General features: G+C 39.3%; 1 protein-coding gene across 3 annotated transcripts in view; it reads left to right on the top strand.

The window, feature by feature from the left end:
- Nucleotides 1-68: 68 nt before the first annotated feature.
- The window catches only part of KIF24 (kinesin family member 24), a 62,834-nt gene continuing 52,454 nt past the window's right edge, over nucleotides 69-10,448 (top strand). For 2 of the 3 annotated variants that reach the window (XM_007100737.4, XM_007100735.4), the window contains exon 1: nucleotides 70-248. The gene's annotated coding sequence lies outside the window, so the exon portion shown is untranslated. Of the gene's footprint in view, nucleotides 249-10,448 lie in introns of all 3 variants that reach the window. The other variant, XM_055087246.1, reaches the window with a different exon arrangement.

The raw sequence follows: 10,448 nt of genomic DNA, 5'->3' as shown, positions 1-10,448 counted from the left end.
GGCGGCCCACGTCCACGAGTTCCCTGGATGCCCATTGGTGAATGGTGCTGGACTGCCAGCACTCTGGCGTCGGCGCGGGCGTTCGAACTGGCGCTTGGCGGCGTTACCATGGGGATGCGGCCTGGCGGCAGGCTCAAGCTAGTGAGCTGACAGCACGCCTCGGTCGCCCGCCTTGGGGCTCTTTTCTGTCAGCGTTTTCTCCTGTCTTTAGACAGGGTTGATCGAGGAGGAATTTGGAAGCCTCCGAGGTGAGAAATGGCGGGGGAGAACCGGGACGGGTTGGGCTGCTCTGGAGCCTTGCGGCCTGCCCCGCGGGAGAGGGTGCGCAGGGCGCCCGCCAAGCGCGTGAGGAGGCGGGCAGTTGGGAGGGAACCGGGAGTTGACCTCTCCCGATGGTCCGAACGTTCACCCACTCGCCTACCCTCTCCCTCACTTCTCCCGTGAAACCTTCTGAGTCTCGAAGTCCTCTTTACCCCTTTGAACCTATAGCCCTGACTGGAACCTCTCTTAGAAAGCTTCTGTTCCTCCTTGGGTACTTCCGTGAACCCCATTCTCTTCCCTTCTCCCATATAATTCTGAGGTCTTTGAGGCAAGGCAAGCATCTTTCACAATGTTTTACACATAGTAGATTTTTCAGGAAATATTTGTTGAGTTGAATTTAATTCACCACAAATAAATTGGATTCCCCTCTATGCCCTGCCCCTTTTCCCCTCCCATACAGAGATTATTTTTTATCTTTATGGGGGAAGGGGGAGGGCATCCTGATCTCATATGCAAAAGGACCTGAAAGTTTACGGTTGGGCTTTCCACCCTTAGTGAAAGGGAAAACTTTTGGATTGCTTACTACAACTCTTCCCGCATTGTGGCTTTTAGTCTTGGTCTCCCAGTGTTTTTATTAGACTCCCGGTTAGTCTTTGCTTAAAACAAACCATTCTGTTGTTGCTGTATGCCAAAAGACTTGATCTCAGTTTCTTAGTGACCCACAGCTGTTGTCACATTTTAAGTGTTTTCTCTTTCGTATTTCTGTTCTGCTTGTATTCTCTCTACTTCGGTAGCCTATCCATTTATCAGGTGTCCGTGATAGAACTGCATTAACCAAGACTGTTGTTTCGTTGTTAACTCCTAAGGCTATATATTCCCAATATGCTTTGTTGATTCTTATATCAAAATCATAGCTCAATGATGACTTTAATAAAAGGATTGAAAAAAGGTATAGCAGCTCTGTTCTTATTACCTTCTTATAAAAGTTTGAACATAACCTTATAGCTAAACTGTAGACCTGTGGCATGTAATGGAACCCGGACTGGGGATTCAGGGTTTGGCCTTGGCTCTGTCTCTCTCACTGTGGCTGGCTTTGCAGGTCATTTAACCCTTTTAGATTTCACTTTTTCCATGTGGAAAATCAAATGTTTGAATTAGATTAGAAGTCATGTGGCTCTATTATCAATTTAGTCAAGCCGTTGATGCCAGGTAGACATCATGCACTCAGCCTTCCAAAGACCATATAGCTGGAAGTAATAGCTACCATTATTGAGCATCTACCCTGTGCAAAGCACTATATCATATCAAGGGCTTTACATAAATATACATTTTTCTTAGCATAGTACATTAATCTACTGCCCACATAAAATTTCATTAAAAACTGTTGGTTTATGTTGTTAATGAAAATCTTTAGCTATTCATAGTATGTCCTTGGGGCAACTAGGGCATGATTCTCTCATCTTCCAGTTTAGGAGGAACAGCAGTTTCTTTCTCTGGGCTGCAGTTTTGTTTGTAAAGTGAGGGGTTGATTGAACCACTCTTCTCAGATCCCTTCAGTTTAATTGATGAATTAATCCGGTTTGCTGTGCTGGCTCAGCAAACCTATTCATAATTTGTTCAGAGTGGGTCCTCAACAAATTTTGTTAAATGAGTAGTAGAGTTCTACTTCTTGTACTTTGAGTGTTGTGGTCATTGTATACTTTCCGAGATACTGTCTCAAGGATTTTGATGTTCATATCCTATGAAACAAGAAGACTTTTCCATAGGCATAAACTAATAGGTACCATTCGTACTGGAAAAATTCAGTTTTCCACAAGTATGTCTTTTTCCTGTGTAGGGAAAAACCAAATATGTGGGGTCCCCACAATTCTCTGTGACAGCAGCTGGGTGTCCTACCGTTTAACTCAATCTAACAGTTTACCTGGAGATAGTGTCAGATCCCATAGGTTAAGGGCTTAGTCCCACAAGACTGCTCCCATACCACTTCAGATGCCAATCACAAGTAGTAGGTCCCCAGATACCCACAACTTCTCTCAGATTTGGCTACAAATTGGAGGTTCCCACGTCCCCCTCCTCAGGTGTGATAAATTTGCTATAGCAGCTCCCAGAACTCAGAGAAACACGTTTATCACCATCAGAAGTTATCTTGCTTATTTGATTATTGATTATCTCCTTCCATTAGAATAATAGCACCTTGAGGGCAGTGACCTTATCTGCTTTGTTCCTCAATGTCTAGAAAGGGCCCAACTCATAAAAGTCCCTCAAGCTATTTCTTGAATGACTGGGTGAAAGGTTTTTGTTGTAACTGTGACCATAGCTGTGTCCATAGCAATTCGTTTGAGTGATAGAAACTTCTTTCATTTTCTTGCTCAGGAGCAGTGAGTCAGGGCACCACAAACTCTGCTTTAGTTTTCTTGAGTAATCAGACTACGCTGATACAAAAGTTTCTATCACCTATGACTGCAAATGGTATCAAATGCTTTTGTATAGTTCTAAAAATAGTGTAGGGATATTTATTCGTTAAATAATTATTGAATGTTTATTATTCCCAGACATTGTTTTAGATTCCAGGGATAAAAAGATCAATAAGACACATTCCTTGACCACAAGATCATATTCTAGTGGAGGAAATAGACATACTCATAGATAATTATTACAGAATATAACTGCAATGATAGAGATATGCAAAAGGTATGATATGAACATAGAAGGGAAATCCAACCACATCTGGGGAGACCAGAAAAGAACTCATTTGTGTTTTAATCAATGGGTAAGAGGTAGACAGGTAAAGTGAGGTTTGATGAGAGTTGGAGGAGACCATTTAAGAGCACAATGTGAATAAATGCACAGAGATAACAGTAGGACATGCTAAGGAGCTTGGACTTTGTCCTTTAGATAGGTGACAGGATGCCACTGAAAGGTTTTAAATAAGGGAGCAGCATGGTCATAACTGTGCTTTCAAAACAATGATCTGGTTCTGTAGTGTGGAGGATGGTTTGGAGGGGGCAAAACTGGAGGCAGGGAGAGCGGTTAAGAGACATGTAATGATCTAGGTGAACCACCATCTGAGGCTGAACCACCAGTGCTGTGGTAGTAGGAATGAGGATAGCAAAGAGGAAATCTGACAGATATTTAGGAGATTAAATTGACTGGATCTGTTGATCAGATTTGGGATTAAAGGAGGAGGAGTCTAAGGATGCTTCTCAGTTTAGCTCTGAGTGACTTGATAGATGGTATTTTGTCACTTACCCTACCCCAACCCTCACTTCCCCAAGGAACAAAGAGATGGAGGAACAGATTTTGTGGGGAGTTAATGAGTTTGGTTATTGACAAGTAGTTCAGATGCTCAATCATGGGGACATTTTGATAGTGATACCTGCATGTTTTTGCTGCAAGACATCCGTAAGATTGTTAGTTTTATTGTGAGGTGAACTAAGGTTACACTGGAATTCTGAAAGTACTCAGTTAATAACATTGCACAATATCCAGGCCAAAAAGACTAGATGAGATTTCACAAGCAATGAGGAGCAGTACTGTGTCTATTATAGTCTTTTAAGTTACCTGCTTATGCTGAGATTTGATTGGTTAAAACTAGTGGTATAGAATTATGTAGCCAACAAATAGATATCTAATCACTTTCAAAAACAAATTCACATAGTTGTTTATAATAAATTATCTATGCCTTTGTTTCTTCATTTGTATAAAGTGAGGTGATGACAATGTCCATCTCTCACAAAAAGTCTTGGAAGATTAATCAGGTAGCATAATTAATTATGTATTAATAATTTAGATCCCAGTGAATGGAATTGTTGTTTTAATCGTTCTTTGCTTTCTCAACATCACCCCTTTAGAAATAATTTCTGGTGCCATTGTGGCAACGGTTCCTAAGAGGATGTAACCCTGAGTAAAAGCATCTCTGTCATCTTAATAATTTATAAATGATTGTAATCGTTATTTTTCCAATTAAACATGTGAGATATATTTTGTTGAAAGTATTTTATAACTGCAAAATGGCAAAAAATCTGAAAATGACAACTTCTGCAATTGGATTAGACCAAGATTTAAAAAATAAAACACTGAGTTTAAACCCAATATTGGTTACCACCTGTTCCTGGGAATTCTTTCAAAATTAAACCTCTATATTTAGAGAGGTAATACTTGAACTGTTTTAAGATAACGGGGTTCAACAATTTTGTTACGCTTATTTTTAGGTGATTGCTCCCATGTTTTGAATCAGACTTAGAAATTTTTAAATGTCATAGTGGGGCTCTTGAAAGGAATTGCAGTAATTGCAAAGCATTAGCTACTTAACCATAAACAAAGTTGAAGCTTGTTTTTTTTTCAGTTACAAAAGGAAACAATCTTTCAAAAACTACTTTTGGGTATAACTCACATGATTAGTATCCCCAAATTCACATCCAGCCTTAAGAATTACATTAGGTATCATATATTCTCATTCTTTGCAGCTGTTGTTTTAAGCAGCTGTCTAGTATCCCTTGTCTTCTTTTAAGACCAGTGGTCTATAGATAGAATAATCCCTAGAGTTTGAAATAACTTAATTCCCTTGTTGGAGGAAAAGTGTATACTGTATTATCCACCTTTTAATCTCGCACTGATAATATTGCATTTCTTGTGTTCTTAATTAGGGATCTTATGCCTAACGTGGGGTACACAAACATCTTAACGCAAATTCATTGAGAATGTTAGGTTTGTATTGTATCTGTTACTAATGGTGCAGTGGGTTTGGTGACTTTTTTAAAAAGTGATCATTATTAGTGGTTGCCTAGGGCTGGATGGGTTGGGGGTTTAGTATGTAAATGTATTAAAAGCCATTGAATTCACTTTAAATGGGTGAATTCTATGGTATGTGAACTATATCTCAATAAAGTTGTTATATATATATTTTTAAAATTTATTCATTTTTGGCTGTGTTGGGTCTTCGTTTCTGTGTGAGGGCTTTATCTAGTTGCGGCAAGCGGGGGGCCACTCTTCATCGCGGTGCGCGGGCCTCTCACTATCGCGACCTCTCTTGTTTCGAAGCACAAGCTCCAGACGCGCAGGCTCGGTAGTTGTGGCTCACGGGCTTAGTTGCTCCGCGGCACGTGGGATCTTCCCAGACCAGGGCTCGAACCCGTGTCCCATGCATTGGCAGGCAGATTCTCAACCACTGTGCCACCAGGGAAGCCCTATTTTTTTGAGTGGTCATTGTCACCATTTAGGGGAACTCAGCTGAAGAAATATTTCTTGGCAATCAGAAGCTATTTTAGTCCTTGTATTTCATACTACCTCTGTATTAATGAGAGCGTATAATATGTTCTAATGCCTGCTGACCTTCCCGTGTAGTCCCTTACTTTCAGGAACAGTATATTCATTTAAAACATGTATAATTGAGCAAGTAGAAAGTGGAAAATAGTAAGGTGTTCGAAAAGGCCACTGAGGTTTAGCGTGTCAAAGCTGTGTAACCTTAGGCAAGTCACTTAATCATTCAGAGCCTCAGTTACCACATAAAATGAAGGTGTTGGATCAGATCCTAGTTCTCAAACTCTGATGCCCACAGGGCTAACCAATTCAAGTAAATAAATAAAGTTGGTGGGTATAAAGGAACCGGGAGCAGGGGACCATGGCGTATGGATAGTATATGCTCTTCTAAAGAGAGCAGCCATAACTCAATTTTGATCCATTGTTGCTTTATCTTATTGTAGGCCCAATGTAACTGTATCTTTAATTTTCAAGAAAAGCAGAAACTGGATATTTTTAATTGTTCCTGCTTTTTAAATATTGCAACTAATTTAAAAAAAATTTAAACACTGTGCAAGCCAAACTACAAGGTATGAAGGAATCCTTCATGGGCCTAATATAGACTAGATCAGCTATAGACTAGACAATCTCTATTGACCCGGCTAGCTGTAGGATTCTTTTTTTTTTTTTTTCCCTTTATCTTACCTAAATATTATGTGGTACATTCCAAAGGGTATGTGTGAAACATATATGTAAGTTATAAAGCACAATACAAAATGAATAAATACCTAAGACCTAGCAGATAATATCCCTGTATTCTCTTCCTGTTCACCATTTTCTTGCTCTTCTGTCAGAGATAACCATTATCCTTCATTTTGTATTTAGATGCCTAAATAATACACTGGATTTGCTTGCTTTTGAGGCTTATGCAAAAGAATGTAGTTTTCTGGGATTTGGTTTTTTCCTCATGATGTTTCTGAGATTGATAAATTGTTTAGTGTAGTTTGTCCTTTTATCACTATTGTATAATGTTCCATTGTATGAATATACCCAAACTTATTTGTTCTTCAGCCAATGGACATTCAGGTTATTTTGTTTTTGGCTCTTGTGAACAGTGCTGCTGTGAACTTTTTTGTATGTGCCTCCTGAACACACATGCAGAAGTTTTTCTGAGGTATATACCTACGAGTTGAGTTGCTTGGTTGTATGCTGTATGAACACTCAACTTGGTGTTTTGTTTTTTTTTTTTTCCGGTACGCGGGCCTCTTACTGTTGTGGCCTCTCCCGTTGCGGAGCACAGGCTCCGGACGCGCAGGCCCAGCGGCCATGGCTCACGGGCTCAGCCGCTCCACGGCATGTGGGATCTTCCCGGACCGGGGCACGAACCCGTGTCGCCTGCATTGGCAGGCGGACTCTCAACCACTGCGCCACCAGGGAAGCCCGAAGAATTTTTTTTTTTTTTTGCGGTACACGGGCCTCTCACTGTTGTGGCTTCTCCCGTTGCGGAGCACAGGCTCCGGACGCGCAGGCCCAGCGGCCATGGCTCATGGGCCTAGCGGCTCCGTGGCATGTGGGATCTTCCCGGACCGGGCACGAGCCCTTGTCCCCTGCATCGGCAGGCGGACTCTCAACCACTGCGCCACCAGGGAAGCCCTCAACTTGGTAAGATAATGCCAAACTGTTTTTCAGTGTTTCTGATTTAGCCCCATGATCCTTTACTCTGAGAGTTCTCCATAACTCTCTGCCTTCTTTAATTTGTCGTATTCTCTCCTTCCACACCTTTTTCCCCTTAGTGAAGATAACCTGCCTCACTGCCCCTTATTTTCTTTCTAGACAACCGTATGTTCTCTGCCATTTCATTAAGAACTTTTCCTCTAACATAATAGAATCATGTTTAGAAATAAATATTACACTTTTACAGTTACATTATAAATAACTTGTTAAAAGTACCTTTTAAATACTTTTCTATGCAGAAATATTTATTTTAAAATTTAATGGTCATTTAAAGAACTTTGTAAGTTTTATTTGTCAGATTTGATCTAAGATTAATTACATTTAAGTTCTGCTTACTGTTTTTTTTTAATCACCTCACAAATGATCAGGCTATTTCTGGCATTTGTGAACTTTTAGTTGTTTCCAGAGTTGCTCAGCATAAATAATTTGAAATTTTATTGCCGAACGGAGAGGTTTTTTTTTTAATTTTTTAAAATTTATTTATTTATTCATTTATTTAATTTTTGGCTGCATTGGGTCTTCGCTGCTGCCCGCGGGCTTCCTCTAGTTGCAGTGAGCGGGGGCTACTCTTTGTTTTGGGGCGCAGGCTTCTCATTGTGGTGGCTTCTCTTGTTGCAGAGCACAGGCTCTAGGCGCGCGGGCTTCAGTAGTTGTGGCTCGCGGGCTCTAGAGCGCAGGCTCAGTAGTTGTGGCACACGGGCTTAGTTGCTCCGTGGCATGTGGGATCTTCCCAGACCGGGGCTCGAGCCCGTGTCCCCTGCATTGGCAGGCGGATTCTTAACCACTGCGCCACCAGGGAAGCCCTGGAGAGGATTTTTTTAAACTTGGGAACATGAATTATTTCTGAAATAACTTTGAATATTTTTCTTTTAAAAAGGCTGTGACACAGATGCTTTCAACTTTTGTTTTTTCTACTATAAATGTTACCCAAAGCCACATTTTACTTTCCTCTTCATTGTATTCTTGGTAGCAAAAATAAATACACCTTTAAAGAGGAATTATTTAATTAACCATTATAAAAATAACAAAGATTATTTGATACTATGAAATCCATGTACAAACGAGTCAGACTTTTTTTCTTTTTTTAAACAGGCTGGTTTATTTTATTTAAAATAAGTAAGGGTAGAGTTTCTAAGATTCTTAATAGAATGAAATTGGCTTTGGTTTATGCATTATTAGACTTATACTGAATTTCTTCTTGAAAACTATTGCCATCACACCCACCTAGAACATGTTTGGTATGCCCTTCTAATTTATTCAACTGAAGCTCTTGAAATTTTCATTCTGTGCTAGAAGAGTGTAAAAAATAACTCAGCCTGTGCATTCTTAATAGCTCTTGACCACAGCTCAAATTTCCCCAGAAAACTTCAATACATTTTCTCAATTTCTTCCATGGTTAATTTTGTTTTTGATAATTATAGAAGTGAATGTTTTAGGAAAGGCGCTTTTCTCTGTTAGGTGCTAGTGTAACATCTAAAATTTAATGGTACAATGTTTCTTTTTGGAGTGATAAAAGTGTTCTAAAATTGGATTGTGGTGATGGTTGCCAACCTTGTGAATATACTAAAAACTATTGAATTGTACAGTTTAAATGGATGAGTTTTATGGTATGTGAATTATATCTCAGTAAAGTTATTAAAGTTTAATGATGTCCTCAAGGGATTTATTGACCCTTTTTTTCTTTTCCTCTTTGATAATTGAAGTTTTGGGAATGTCACATAAATTTGAGAAACTACAAATAGCTTGGATGCTTTAGAACTTGGGCCATTTTCCCCCAGTTTTTCTGATTGGCAAGGAATATATAGACCTTAGATTTAAGTTTTCTACTTTTATAGTGATCAAAAACCTTTATTAGAGATATTGAATAATCTTGACAATTATACAAGCGACAGTAGATTATGCTATTTTCTTCAAATTTGTTTCACTACTTGTTTTTCTCAGTTAAATTAGACTGATTTAAGAAATTTTTTCCTTTATTAGCAGATATCATTTAGGTCAGTGAAAAAAGAGCTATGGTAAATAATATGATCATTTTAACTTTTTACCAAAGGCCTAAGAAAGGGAAAAATCACAAAATTTTCGGTCACTAAATGTTAAATAGATTTAAACTAACAATGACATTATATGATTTTATTTTACGACAAATTGTAGAAAATACAACTCATCTATACTGACAGAAAGCAAGTCAAAGATTACCTGGGACCAAGGGTGGAGGAGAGGATTGATTGCCAAGGGGCCTTAGGAACTTTTCTGATGGGACTGTCTTGATTGTATTTTGATTAATGTGGTGGTTACATGGGTATATATTTGTCAAAACTTATGGAACTGTACACTTAAAAGGGGTCTAGTTTGTTATACGTAAATTATACCTCAGTAAAGTTGATTAAAATAAAATCAATTAAAATGACCACACATACACATGACTTATATTTGTATCAAGTGTTGGTCTTTTGATATGTAGCATCATCTGATGTTTCCACATTATATATAGTAACCAGGCACTTACGTCAACTATTTATGCCAATGAAGGAGAGAAAAGTATTTGTACAATTGTCATCGATGAAACAGTATTACATTAGTAGAAGCCTACACATAGCATTACTATTAATTAGTATATTTTACAAGTATAGTACATCTACTTCAGTATGTCTAATTTCTTACCTTTAGATTCTGTTATGAGTTCAGCTTTTCATCAATCGAATAATAGAAACCATCTTTTAATAGTGTTAAAAGTTTTTAATATGTTTTATCTATTTGTTTCTAATAAGTCAACACTTCCTACATGCCAGGCACAGTGATCCAGTGCTGAATAAGAGAGCATAGCTCCATCCTTATGGAGTACTTTACAGTTTTCAAATTAGTTTTTTTTTTTTTCCCGGTATGCGGGCCTCTCACTGTTGTGGCCTCTCCCGTTGCGGAGCACAGGCTCCGGACGCGCAGGCTCAGCGACCATGGCTCGAGGGCCCAGCCGCTCCGCGGCATGTGGGGTCTTCCCAGACCGGGGCACGAACCCGTGTCCCCTGCATCGGCAGGCGGACTCTCAACCACTGCGCCACCAGGGAAGGCCCTCAAATTAGTTTTACATAAATAATTTTATCACATCCTTTGAGAGAGGGCAATAAAACTCAGAGAAACTAAGTGACTTTGTCCAAGGTTACACAGCTAAATGACTGACAGTTATCTGATTCCAAATTCAGGTTCAGGCAGTTTAGGTG

This window comes from Physeter macrocephalus, chromosome 9 (genome assembly GCF_002837175.3).
Source record: "Physeter macrocephalus isolate SW-GA chromosome 9, ASM283717v5, whole genome shotgun sequence".
Lineage (NCBI taxonomy): Eukaryota > Metazoa > Chordata > Mammalia > Artiodactyla > Physeteridae > Physeter > Physeter macrocephalus.
This window is presented reverse-complemented; position numbering and strand designations above follow the sequence as displayed.